Here is a 12,940-nt window from a genome sequence, read left to right as displayed (position 1 = left end):
CCCCTTACGATGAGCTCTTTGTCACCTCCATATACGAGAAACATATCCTTAGTCCTTTTCAGGTATTTCAGGATGTTCTTGACCGTTGTCCAGTGATCCACTCCTGGATTACTTTTGTACCTCCCTGCTAAACTTATAGCAAGGGACACATCAGGTCTGGTACACAGCATTGCATACATGATAGAGCCTATGGCTGAAGCATAGGGAACATCTTTCATCTTCTCTCTATCTTCTGCAGTGGTCGGGCATTGAGTCTTACTCAATCTCACACCTTGCAGTACAGGCAAGAACCCTTTCTTTGCTTGATCCATTTTGAACTTCTTCAAAACTTTGTCAAGGTATGTGCTTTGTGAAAGTCCAATTAAGCGTCTTGATCTATCTCTATAGATCTTTATGCCTAATATATATGCAGCTTCACTGAGGTCTTTCATTGAAAAACTCTTATTCAAGTATCCCTTTATGCTATCCAGAAATTCTATATCATTTCCAATCAGTAATATGTCATCCACATATAATATCAGAAATGCTATCGAGCTCCCACTCACTTTCTTGTAAATACAGGCTTCTCCAAAAGTCTGTATAAAACCAAATGCTTTGATCACACTATCAAAGCGTTTATTCCAACTCCGAGAGGCTTGCACCAGTCCATAAATGGATCGCTGGAGCTTGCACACTTTGTTAGCTCCCTTTGGATCGACAAAACCTTCCGGTTGCGTCATATACAACTCTTCTTCCAGAAATCCATTCAGGAACGCAGTTTTGACATCCATTTGCCAAATTTCATAATCATAAAATGCGGCAATTGCTAACATGATTCGGACAGACTTAAGCATCGCTACGGGTGAGAAGGTCTCATCGTAGTCAATCCCTTGAACTTGTCAAAAACCTTTCGCAACAAGTCGAGCTTTATAGACAGTAATATTACCATCAGCGTCAGTCTTCTTCTTGAAGATCCATTTATTTTCAATGGCTTGCCGACCATCGGGCAAGTCAACCAAAGTCCATACTTTGTTCTCATACATGGATCCCATCTTGGATTTCATGGCTTCAAGCCATTTTGCGGAATCTGGGCTCACCATCGCTTCTTCATAGTTCGTAGGTTCGCCATGGTCTAGTAACATGACCTCCAGAACAGGATTACCGTACCACTCTGGTGCGGATCTTGATCTAGTTGACCTACGAAGTTCAGTAATAACTTGATCTGAAGTTTCATGATCATTATCATTAACTTCCTCACTACTTGGTGTAGGTGTCGCAGAAACTGATTTCTGCGATGATCTACTTTCCAATAAGGGAGCAGGTACAGTTACCTCATCAAGTTCTACTTTCCTCCCACTCACATCTTTCGAGAGAAACTCCTTCTCTAGAAAGGATCCATTCCTAGCAACAAATATCTTGCCTTCGGATCTGTGATAGAAGGTGTACCCAACGGTCTCCTTTGGGTATCCTATGAAGACACATTTCTCCGATTTAGGTTCGAGCTTATCAAGTTGAAGTTTCTTCACATAAGCATCGCAACCCCAAACTTTAAGATACGACAACTTTGGTTTCTTGCCAAACCATAGTTCAAAAGGCGTCGTCTCAACGGATTTCGATGGTGTCCTATTTAGAGTGAATGCAGCCGTCTCTAAAGCATAACCCCAAAATGATAGCGGTATATTAGTAAGAGACATCATAGTTCGCACCATATCTAATAAAGTACGATTACGACGTTCGGACACACCATTACGCTGTGGTGTTCCGGGTGGCGTGAGTTGCGAAACTATTCCGCATTGTTTCAAATGTAGGCCAAACTCGTAACTCAAATATTCTCCTCCACGATCAGATCGTAGGAATTTTATTTTCTTGTTACGATGATTTTCAACTTCACTCTGAAATTCCTTGAACTTTTCAAATGTTTCAGACTTATGTTTCATTAAGTAGATATACCCATATCTGCTCAAATCATCTGTGAAGGTGAGAAAATAACGATATCCGCCACGAGCCTCAATATTCATCGAACCACATACATCTGTATGTATGATTTCCAACAAATCTGTTGCTCTCTCCATAGTTCCGGAGAACGGTGTTTTGGTCATCTTGCCCATAAGGCACGGTTCGCAAGTACCAAGTGATTCAAAATCAAGTGATTCCAAAATTCCATCAGTATGGAGTTTCTTCATGCGCTTTACACCGATATGACCCAAACGGCAGTGCCACAAATAAGTTGCACTGTCATTATTAACTCTACATCTTTTGGCTTCAACATTATGAATATGTGTATCACTACTATCGAGATTCATTAAAAATAGACCACTCTTCAAGGGTGCATGACCATAAAAGATATTATTCATATAAATAGAACAACCATTATTCTCTGATTTAAATGAATAACCGTCTCGCATTAAAAAAGATCCAGATATAATGTTCATGCTCAACGCTGGCACCAAATAACAATTACTTAGGTCTAAAACTAATCCCGAAGGTAGATGTAGAGGTAGCGTGCCGACGGCGATCACATCGACTTTGGAACCATTTCCCACGCGCATCGTCACCTCGTCATTAGCCAAACTTCGCTTAATCCGTAGCCCCTGCTTCGAGTTGCAAATATTAGCAACAGAACCAGTATCAAATACCCAGGTGCTACTGCGAGTATTAGTAAGGTACACATCAATAACATGTATATCACATATACCTTTGTTAACCTTGCCATCCTTCTTATCCGCCAAATACTTGGGGCAGTTCCGCTTCCAGTGGCCAGTCTGCTTACAGTAGAAGCACTCAGTTTCAGGCTTAGGTCCAGACTTGGATTTCTTCTCCTGAACAGCAACTTGCTTGTTGTTCTTCTTGAAGTTCCCTTTCTTCTTCCCTTTGCCCTTTTTCTTGAAACTAGTGGTTTAACTGACCATCAACACTTGATGCTCCTTTTTGATTTCTACCTCCGCTGCCTTTAGCATTGCGAAGAGCTCGGGAATCGTCTTCTCCATCCCCTGCATGTTATAGTTCATCACGAAGCTCTTGTAGCTTGGTGGCAGTGATTGAAGAATTCTGTCAATGACGCAATCATCTGGAAGTTGAACTCCCAGTTGAATCAAGTGATTATTATACCCAGACATTCTGAGTATATGCTCACTGACAGAACTAGTCTCTTCCATCTTGCAGCTATAGAACTTATTGGAGACTTCATATCTCTCAATCCAGGCATTTGCTTGAAATATTAACTTCAACTCCTGGAACATCTCATATGCTCCATGACGTTCAAAACGTCGTTGAAGTCCCGGTTCTAAGCCGTAAAGCATGGCACACTGAACTATTGAGTAGTCATCAGCTTTGCTTTGCCAGACGTTCATAACTTCTGGCGTAGCTCTTGCAGGAGGCCTGGCACCTAGCGGTGCTTCCAGGACGTAATTCTTCTGTGCAGCAATGAGGATAATCCTCAAGTAATGGACCCAGTCCGTGTAATTGCTACCATCATCTTTCAACTTAGCTTTCTCAAGGAACGCATTAAAATTCAACGGAACAACAGCACGGGCCATTCATCTACAATTAACATAGACAAGCAAGATACTATCAGGTACTAAGTTCATGATAAATTTAAGTTCAATTAATCATATTACTTAAGAACTCCCACTTAGATTGACATCTCTCTAATCATCTAAGTGATTACGTGATCCAAAGCAACTAAACCATGTCCGATTAACACGTGAGATGGAGTAGTTTCAATGGTGAACATCACTATGTTGATCATATCTACTATATGATTCACGCTCGACCTTTTGGTCTCTGTGTTCCGAGGCCATATCTGTATATATGCTAGGCTCGTCAAGTTTAACCTGAGTATTCCGCGTGTGCAACTGTTTTGCACCCGTTGTATTTGAACGTAGAGCCTATCACACCCGATTAACACGTGGTGTCTCAGCACGAAGAACTTTCGCAACGGTGCATACTCAGGGAGCACACTTTTGTCTTGAAATTTTAGTGAGAGATCATCTTATAATGCTACCGTCAATCAAAGCAAGATAAGATGCATAAAGGATTAACATCACATGCAATCAATATAAGTGATATGATATGGCCATCATCATCTTGTGCTTGTGATCTCCATCTCCGAAGCACCGTGCTCGTGATCTCCATCTCCGAAGCACCGTCATGATCACCATCGTCACCGGCTCGACACCTTGATCTCCATCGTAGTATCGTTGTCGTCTCGCCAACTTATTGCTTTTACGACTATCGCTACCGCTTAGTGATAAAGTAAAACTATTACATGGCGATTGCATCTCATACAATAAAGCGACAACCATATGGCTCCTGCCAGTTGCCGATAACTCGGTTACAAAACATGATCATCTCATACAACACATTATATCACATCATGTCTTGACCATATCACATCACAACATGCCCTGCAAAAACAAGTTAGACGTCCTCTACTTTGTTGTTGCATGTTTTACGTGGCTGCTACGGGCTTAGCAAGAACCGTTCTTACCTACGCATCAAAACCACAACGATAGTTTGTCAAGTTGGTGCTGTTTTAACCTTCGCAAGGACCGGGCGTAGCCACACTCGGTTCAACTAAAGTGAGAGAGACAGACACCCGCCAGTCAACTTTAAGCAACGAGTGCTCCGAACGGTGAAACCAGTCTCGCGTAAGCGTACGCGTAATGTCGGTCCGGGCCGCTTCATCTCACAATACCGCTGAACCAAAGTATGACATGCTGGTAAGCAGTATGACTTATATCGCCCACAACTCACTTGTGTTCTACTCGTGCATAGCATCAGCGCATAAAAACCCGGCTCGGATGCCACTGTTGGGGAACGTAGTAATTTCAAAAAAATTCCTATGCACACGCAAGATCATGGTGATGCATAGCAACGAGAGGGGAGAGTGTTTTCCACGTACCCTCGTAGACCGACAGCGGAAGCATTATCACAACGCGGTTGATGTAGTCGTACGTCTTCACGATCCGACCGATCAAGTACCGAACGTACGGCACCTCCAAGTTCTACACACGTTCAGTTCGATGACGTCCCTCGAACTCCGATCCAGCCGAGTGTTGAGGGAGAGTTTCGTCAGCACGACGGCGTGGTGACGATGATGATGTTCCACCGACGCAGGGCTTCGCCTAAGCTCCGCGACGGTATTATCGAGGTGTAATCTGGTGGAGGGGGGCACCGCACACGGCTAAAATATCGTATATCAAGTGTGTTCTTAGGTGCCCCCTGCCCCCGTATATAAAGGAGCAAGGGGGAGGCCGGCTGCCCTAGGCGCGCCAAGGAGAGAGGGGGAGTCCTCCTCCTAGTAGGAGTAGGACTCCCCTTTCCTAGTCCTACTAGGAAAGAAGGGGGGGAAGGAAAGAGAGGGAGAGGGAGAGGGAAAGGGGGCTGCGCCCCCCTCTCCTAGTCCAACTAGGACTCCCCTTGGGAGGGGGCGCGCCACCTCCTGGCTGCTGCCCTCTCTCTCCCCTCAAGGCCCACTAAGGCCCAATACTTCCCCGGGGGGTTCCGGTAACCCTCCGGCACTCCGGTTTAATCCGAAACTTCTCCGGAACACTTCCGATGTCCGAATATAGTCATCCAATATATCAATCTTTACGTCTCGACCATTTCGAGACTCCTCGTCATGTCCGTGATCACATCCGGGACTCCGAACAACCTTCAGTACATCAAATCACATAAACTCATAATATAATTGTCATCGTAACTTTAAGCGTGCGGACCCTTTGGGTTCGAGAACTATGTAGACATGACCGAGACACCTCTCCGGTCAATAACCAATAGCGGGACCTGGATGCCCATATTGGCTCCCACATATTCTACGAAGTCTTTATCGGTCGGACCGCATAACAACATACGTTGTTCCCTTTGTCATCGGTATGTTACTTGCCCGAGATTCGATCGTCGGTATCTCGATACCTAGTTCAATATCGTTACCGGCAAGTCTCTTTACTCGTTCCGTTATACATCATCCCGCAACTAACTCATTTGTCACAATGCTTGCAAGGCTTATAGTGATGTGCATTACCGAGTGGGCCCAGAGATACCTCTCCGACAATCGGAGTGACAAATCCTAATCTCAAAATACGCCAACCCAACAAGTACCTTTGGAGACACCTGTAGAGCACCTTTATAATCACCAGTTACGTTGTGACGTTTGGTAGCACACAAAGTGTTCCTCCGGTAAACGGGAGTTGCATAATCTCATAGTCATAGGAACATGTATAAGTCATGAAGAAAGCAATAGCAACATACTAAACGATCGGGTGCTAAGCTAACGAAATGGGTCAAGTCAATCACGTCACTCTCCTAATGAGGTGATCCCGTTAATCAAATGACAACTCATGTCTATGGCTAGGAAACATAACCATCTTTGATTAACGAGCTAGTCAAGTAGAGGCATACTAGTGACACTCTGTTTGTCTATGTATTCACACATGTATTACGTTTCCGGTTAATACAATTCTAGCATGAATAATAAACATTTATCATGATATAAGGAAATATATAATACTTTATTATTGCCTCTAGGGCATATTTCCTTCACCTTCCACGCCAAGGAGAGTCCCATCCGGACACGGGTGAAAGTCTTCGGTCTTCGTATCTTCACAGCCCATCAGTCCGGCCCATGTCCAACAGGCCAGACGCCCGAGGACCCCTTAGTCCAGGACTCCCTCAATAGCCCCTGAACCAGGCTTCAATGATGAGGTGTCCGGCGCGCAGATTGTCTTCGGCATTGCAAGGCGAGTTCCCTTTCCCGAATACTCCAAGATAGTCTTCGGACGAACGTGTCCGGATCTGCAACACAAGTACCACATACAACCGTAGAGAATATAATTTTTCACAAGTCCAATCTGCTGACAACTTTTTGTAACGTGACATCACGCTTGTCCGGTCATTATTTCGAACCGTTTCTTGTCCTGTCGTTCCACGTTTCGAGGAGCGGCCTTTATTGGCACGTCTTGTTGCTACCTCTTGAGCATGCGTTGGTTTTCCCTTGAAGAGGAAAGGGTGATGCAGCAAAGTAGCGTAAGTATTTCCCTCAGTTTTTGAGAACCAAGGTATCAATCCAGTAGGAGGCCACACGCAAGTCCCTCGTACCTACACAAACAAATACAAACCTTGCAACCAACGCGATAAAGGGGTTGTCAATCCCTTCACGGCCACTTGCAAATGTGAGATCTGATAGAGATGATAAGATAATATTTTTGGTATTTTTATGATAAAGATTGAAAGTAAAGATTGCAAAGTAAAAATAGATTAGAAATTTATATGATGGAAAATAGACCCGGGGGCCATAGGTTTCACTAGTGGCTTCTCTCAAGGTAGCATAAGTATTACGGTGGGTGAACAAATTACTGTCGAGCAATTGATAGAAAAGTACATAGTTATGAGAATATCTAGGCATGATCATGTATATAGGCATCACGTCCGCAACAAGTAGACCGACTCCTGCCTGCATCTACTACTATTACTCCACACATAGACCACTATCCAGCATGCATCTAGAGTATTAAGTTCATAAGAACAGAGTAACGCATTAGGCAAGATGACATGATGTAGAGGGATAACCTCAAGCAATGTGATATAAACCCACTATTTTTATCCTCAATGGCAACAATACAATACGTGTCATTTCCCCTTCTGTCACTGGGATCGAGCACCGCATGATTGAGCCCAAAGCTAAGCACTTCTCCCATTGCAAGAAAGATCAATCTATGTAAAGTTTTGACCTCTTCAATCCCACTTTTACCAATTTTTGCATCAAGGTCTAAAAACTCCGAATCATTGGGACGCCTTTTAACTAAAGTTGACTCATCCCCAGTCCCATCATTATCAAGATTCATATTGCAAAACAAAGATTTAATAGGATACACATCAATCACTTTGAGATCTTCATCCTTATTATCATGAAAACTAGAAGAACACGCTTTCATAAAGAAATCTTTTTTTGCACGCATCCTAGCGGTTCTTTCCTTGCACTCATCAATGGAAATTCTCATAGATTTGAGAGACTCATTGATATCATGCTTAGGTGGAATAGATCTAAGTTTCAAAGAATCAACATCAAGAGAAATTCTATCCATGTTCCTAGCCAACTCATCAATCTTAGGCAATTTTTCTTCAAGCAAAGCATTGAAATTCTTTTGAGAAATCATAAATTCTTTGACACTATTCTCAAAATCAGAGGGCATCTTATTAAAATTTCCATAAGAGTTGTTGTAGGAATTACCATAATTATTAGAGGAATTACTAGGATACGGCCTAGGATTAAAGTTTCCTCGATAAGTGTTGTTACCAAAATTGTTCCTACCAAACAAATTCACATTCAAAGATTCATTATTATTCTCAATCAAAGTAGACAAAGGCATATCATTGGGATCATAAGAAAAACTCTTATTACTCCCTCCGATTCTATTTACTTTGCGCATAACTCTAATCGCGGATACCAAGGAGCACCAGCGAAGCAAAAGAAATGGACGGTTTTACCCCGCAGCTTGTGTGATCTGCATGCGTGAACCATGATAAATGCAGGCGTCATGATTGGCCAAAGTTCCTGCATGCCTGGTATACATGGCTCTCAGCCGCTACATGCAAGCACACGCTTCCCTCTCCCGCATGCACTACTGTTGGAAACATGCGAGATTAATGCAGAGCACTGCAGCCGAGGTAGAAAAGGAGGGGTGTAGTTGGAAACAGCTGCTGGAAAGTAGGATCGCGCAGACCATTAAGGAAAAAATAAAAAAACTTAGGCGCAGAGTAAAACGGATCGGAGGGAGTAGCAAACAATTTCATAAGTTCATCCATCTTTCCACTCAAAACATTAATCTCTTCAATTGCATGTACCTTTTTACTAGTAGATCTTTCAGTGTGCCATTGAGAATAATTAACCATAATATTATCTAGGAGTTTAGTAGCTTCTCCTAAAGTGATTTCCATAAAAGTGCCTCCTACGGCCAAATCTAAAAGATTTCTAGAAGCAAAATTCAATCCGGCATAAAAAATTTGTATGATCATCCATAAATGCAAACCATGTGTAGGGCAATTGCGTATCATTAATTTCATCCTCTCCCAAGCTTGTGCAACATGTTCATGATCAAGTTGCTTAAAATTCATAATATCGTTTCTAAGAGAGATGATCTTAGCGGGAGGAAAATATTTAGAGATAAAAGCATCTTTTCACTTATTCCAAGAATCAATACTATTTTTGCTCAAAGACGAAAACTAAGTTTTAGCACGATCTCTAAGCGAAAAAGGAAATAGCTTCAATTTAACAATAGCATTATCCACATCTTTCTTCTTTTGCATATCACACAAATCAACAAAGCTATTTAGATGGGTAGCGGCATCTTCACTAGGAAGGCCGGCGAATTGATCTTTCATGACAAGATTCAGCAAAGCAGCATTAATTTCACAAGATTCAGCATCGGTAAGAGGAGCAATCGGAGTGCTAAGAAAATCATTGTTGTTGGTATTAGCAAAGTCACACAATTTAGTATTATATTGAGCCATCGTGACAAGCAAGCAATCCAACACACAAGCAAACAAGAAGCAAGCGAAAAAGAGGCGAACGGAAAGAGAGGGCGAATAAAACGGCAAGGGTGAAGTGGGTGAGAGCAAAATGAGAGGAAAATGACAAATAATGTAATGCGAGGGATAAGAGTTTGTGATGGGTACTTGGTATGTCTTGACTTGTGCGTAGACTCCCCGGCAACGGCGCCAGAAATTGGCTAGTTGACGGGAGATCAACTCTTGTCTTGACTTGGTGTAAGCCTCCCCGGCAACGGCGCCAAAAATCCTTCTTGCTACCTCTTGAGCATGCGTTGGTTTTCCCTTGAAGAGGAAAGGGTGATGCAACAAAGTAGCGTAAGTATTTCCCTCAGTTTTTGAGAACCAAGGTATCAATCCAGTAGGAGGCCACACGCAAGTCCCTCGTACCTACACAAACAAATAAGAACCTTGCAACCAACACGATAAAGGGGTTGTCAATCCCTTCACGGGCACTTGCAAAAGTGAGATCTGATAGAGATGATAAGATAATATTTTTGGTATTTTTATGATAAAGATTGAAAGTAAAGATTGCAAAGTAAAAATAGATTGGAAATTTATATGATGGAAAATAGACTTGGGGGCCATAGGTTTCACTAGTGGCTTCTCTCAAGATAGCATAAGTATTACGGTGGGTGAACAAATTACTGTCGAGCAATTGATAGAAAAGTGCATAGTTATGAGAATATATAGGCATGATCATGTATATAAGCATCACGTCCGCAACAAGTAGACCGACTCCTGCCTGCATCTACTACTATTACTCCACACATCGACCTCTATCCAGCATGCATCTAGAGTATTAAGTTCATAAGAACAGAGTAACGCATTAGGCAAGATGATGTAGAGGGATAAACTCAAGCAATATGATATAAACCCCATCTTTTTATCCTCGATGGCAACAATACAATACGTGTCGTTTCCCCTTCTATCACTGGGATCGAGCACCGCATGATTGAACCCAAAGCTAAGCACTTCTCCCATTGCAAGAAAGATCAACCTAGTAGGCCAAACCAAACTGATAATTCAAAAAGACTTGCAAAGATAACCAATCATACATAAAAGAATTCAGAGGAGATTCAAATATTGTTCATAGATAATCTGGATCATAAACCCACAATTCATCGGATCTCGACAAACACACCGCAAAAAGAGTTACATCGAATAGATCTCCAAGAAGATCGAGGAGAACTTTGTATTGAGATCCAAAGAGAGAGAAGAAGCCATCTAGCTAATAACTATGGACCCGAAGGTCTGAGGTAAACTACTCACACATCATCGGAGAGGCTATGGTGTTGATGTAGAAGCCCTCCGTGATCGATTCCCCCTTCGGCGGAGCGCCAAAAAAGGCCCCAAGATGAGATCTCATGGGTACAGAAGATTGCGGCGGTGGAAATAGGGTTTCGTGGTGCTCCTGGATGTTTTCGGGGTACCTGGATATATATAGGAGGAAGAAGTAGGTCGGTGGAGCTACGAGGGGCCCATGAGGGTGCGGGCATGCCCAGGGCGTCAGGCACGCCTCCCTGCCTCGTGGCCTCCTTGTTGATTTCTTGACGTCCACTCCAAGTCCTCTCGATCACATTTGTTCCAAAAATAACTCTCCCGAAGGTTGCATTCCGTTTGGACTCCGTTTGATATTCCTTTTCTGCGAAACACTGAAATAGGCAAAAAAACAGCAATTTGCACTGGGCCTTGGGTTAATAGGTTAGTCCCAAAAATAATATAAAAGTGTATAATAAAGCCCATTAAACATACAAAACAGAATATATAATAGCATGGAACAATCAAAAATTATAGATACGTTGGAGACGTATCACTTGTCGAAGCAGAGATCGTGTCCCCTTATTGCGGGATTCTCATCAATACGAGCGTGGGCAACCTAACCGTTCCACTGGGAAGATTCCTTAGGAATAGGCTGGTTTTCAGGCTTAGGAGGAAGCGCTCGATACCCGATGCCTTTATAAAGGAGCCAAGGGCCGTCTCTTTTTACGCCAAACCTCTCCTCAGCCTTCCCAACCTCAAGTTCTAGCACCCAAGGCTCGACCTCATTGCTTCAAGCTTCCTAGTCATGTCCGGACCCAGCCTACAGGGCCGATGGGTGGCTTCCTCTGTTACAGAGGAGGACATTGCGAAGCTTCGGGCGGCCAGATACCTGACCGCGGAGATCCCCCACAGGCTTCCTGCTCAAGGACAGGTTATTCCGACTCCCAGATCCGGCGAGAGGGTCATATTCATCTCTCACTTCCTCGGAGGGCTAGGGTTTGCTCTTCACCCCTTCGTCTGGGGGCTCATGTTTTATTATGGACTAGATTTTCACGATCTAGCCCCAGATTCTTTCCTCCACGTCTCGGCGTTTATCATTACGTGTGAGGCCTTCCTCCGAATTCCCCCACACTTCGGCTTATGGCTCAAGACCTTTAGTGTGAAGCCGAGGGTGGTCGATGGGAAATAACCGGAGTGCGGCGGCGCTGTAGTGAGCAAGCTTACCAATACTCACTGTCCAAAAGGCTCTTTCACCGAAGCTTCCAATCAATGGCAGTGGGAGTGGTTTTACATCACGGAACCCCGCGGTACCAAGTGGGTGGCTATACCTGCGTTCCGTTCTGGTCCTCCGTTACAGCTTGCATCATGGATTAATAAGGGGGTGGACTGGGGATCAGTTGATGAAGTGTAGGCTCTACAGAGCCGCATCCGAACCCTCCTTGAGAAGGACATCGATCTTGTCAACGTGATTCAAGTAATGCTAGTCCGCCGAGCCCTGCCATGCCAGCGTAGGCCTCTCTGCATGTGGGAGTTTAATCCAGAAGGACCACGGACCCTTCAACACTTCTTCGGCACTACGCACAAAGGGATGCGGAAGTTGCTTTTCGGGAAACGTAAACAGTGGTCGGACACCACCGAGGACATCGGCCTCGACTGCAACCATCCGGATACCTCGGTAAGCGCTCAATTCCCAAACACTTTGTATGTCGTAATATGTCACTGAGCAAACTGTCTTCTTCCAGGGCTGGATAAAGAAAGCGGAGTGAATCAGGTGTTCAGCCCCCCTTCCCGAAGACTCGGCGGATCCCGTACTAACAAGGATGCTAGCCCCAGCGCCGTACCAGGTGCCTGCGAAGGGAGACAAGGCGGAGAGCGGGAAGGCCAAAGGTGGCCTCCCTTCTAAGGGTACATCAGACACCATGTCCGAGGAGATCAAGATTCCCCTGCCCGAAGGCCAAAGTGAAGGAGAAGCCAACATTCCTTCCCCCCACGGTAAGAAAAGGGCCGCCTCCGAAGGTTGGGAGGAAACGGCTCCTAAGCGAGGCAAGATGCCCCCGTTGGGTGACTCGGGCTTGGAGGGCGACGTCATCGCACGGCCCCATGATGAGGACAAGCCTCTAGCCAAATCGTAAGTGAACAAGGATGTTTTTAA

Source organism: Triticum aestivum, chromosome 1D, assembly GCF_018294505.1.
Source record: "Triticum aestivum cultivar Chinese Spring chromosome 1D, IWGSC CS RefSeq v2.1, whole genome shotgun sequence".
Classification (NCBI taxonomy): domain Eukaryota; kingdom Viridiplantae; phylum Streptophyta; class Magnoliopsida; order Poales; family Poaceae; genus Triticum; species Triticum aestivum.
This window is presented reverse-complemented; position numbering follows the sequence as displayed.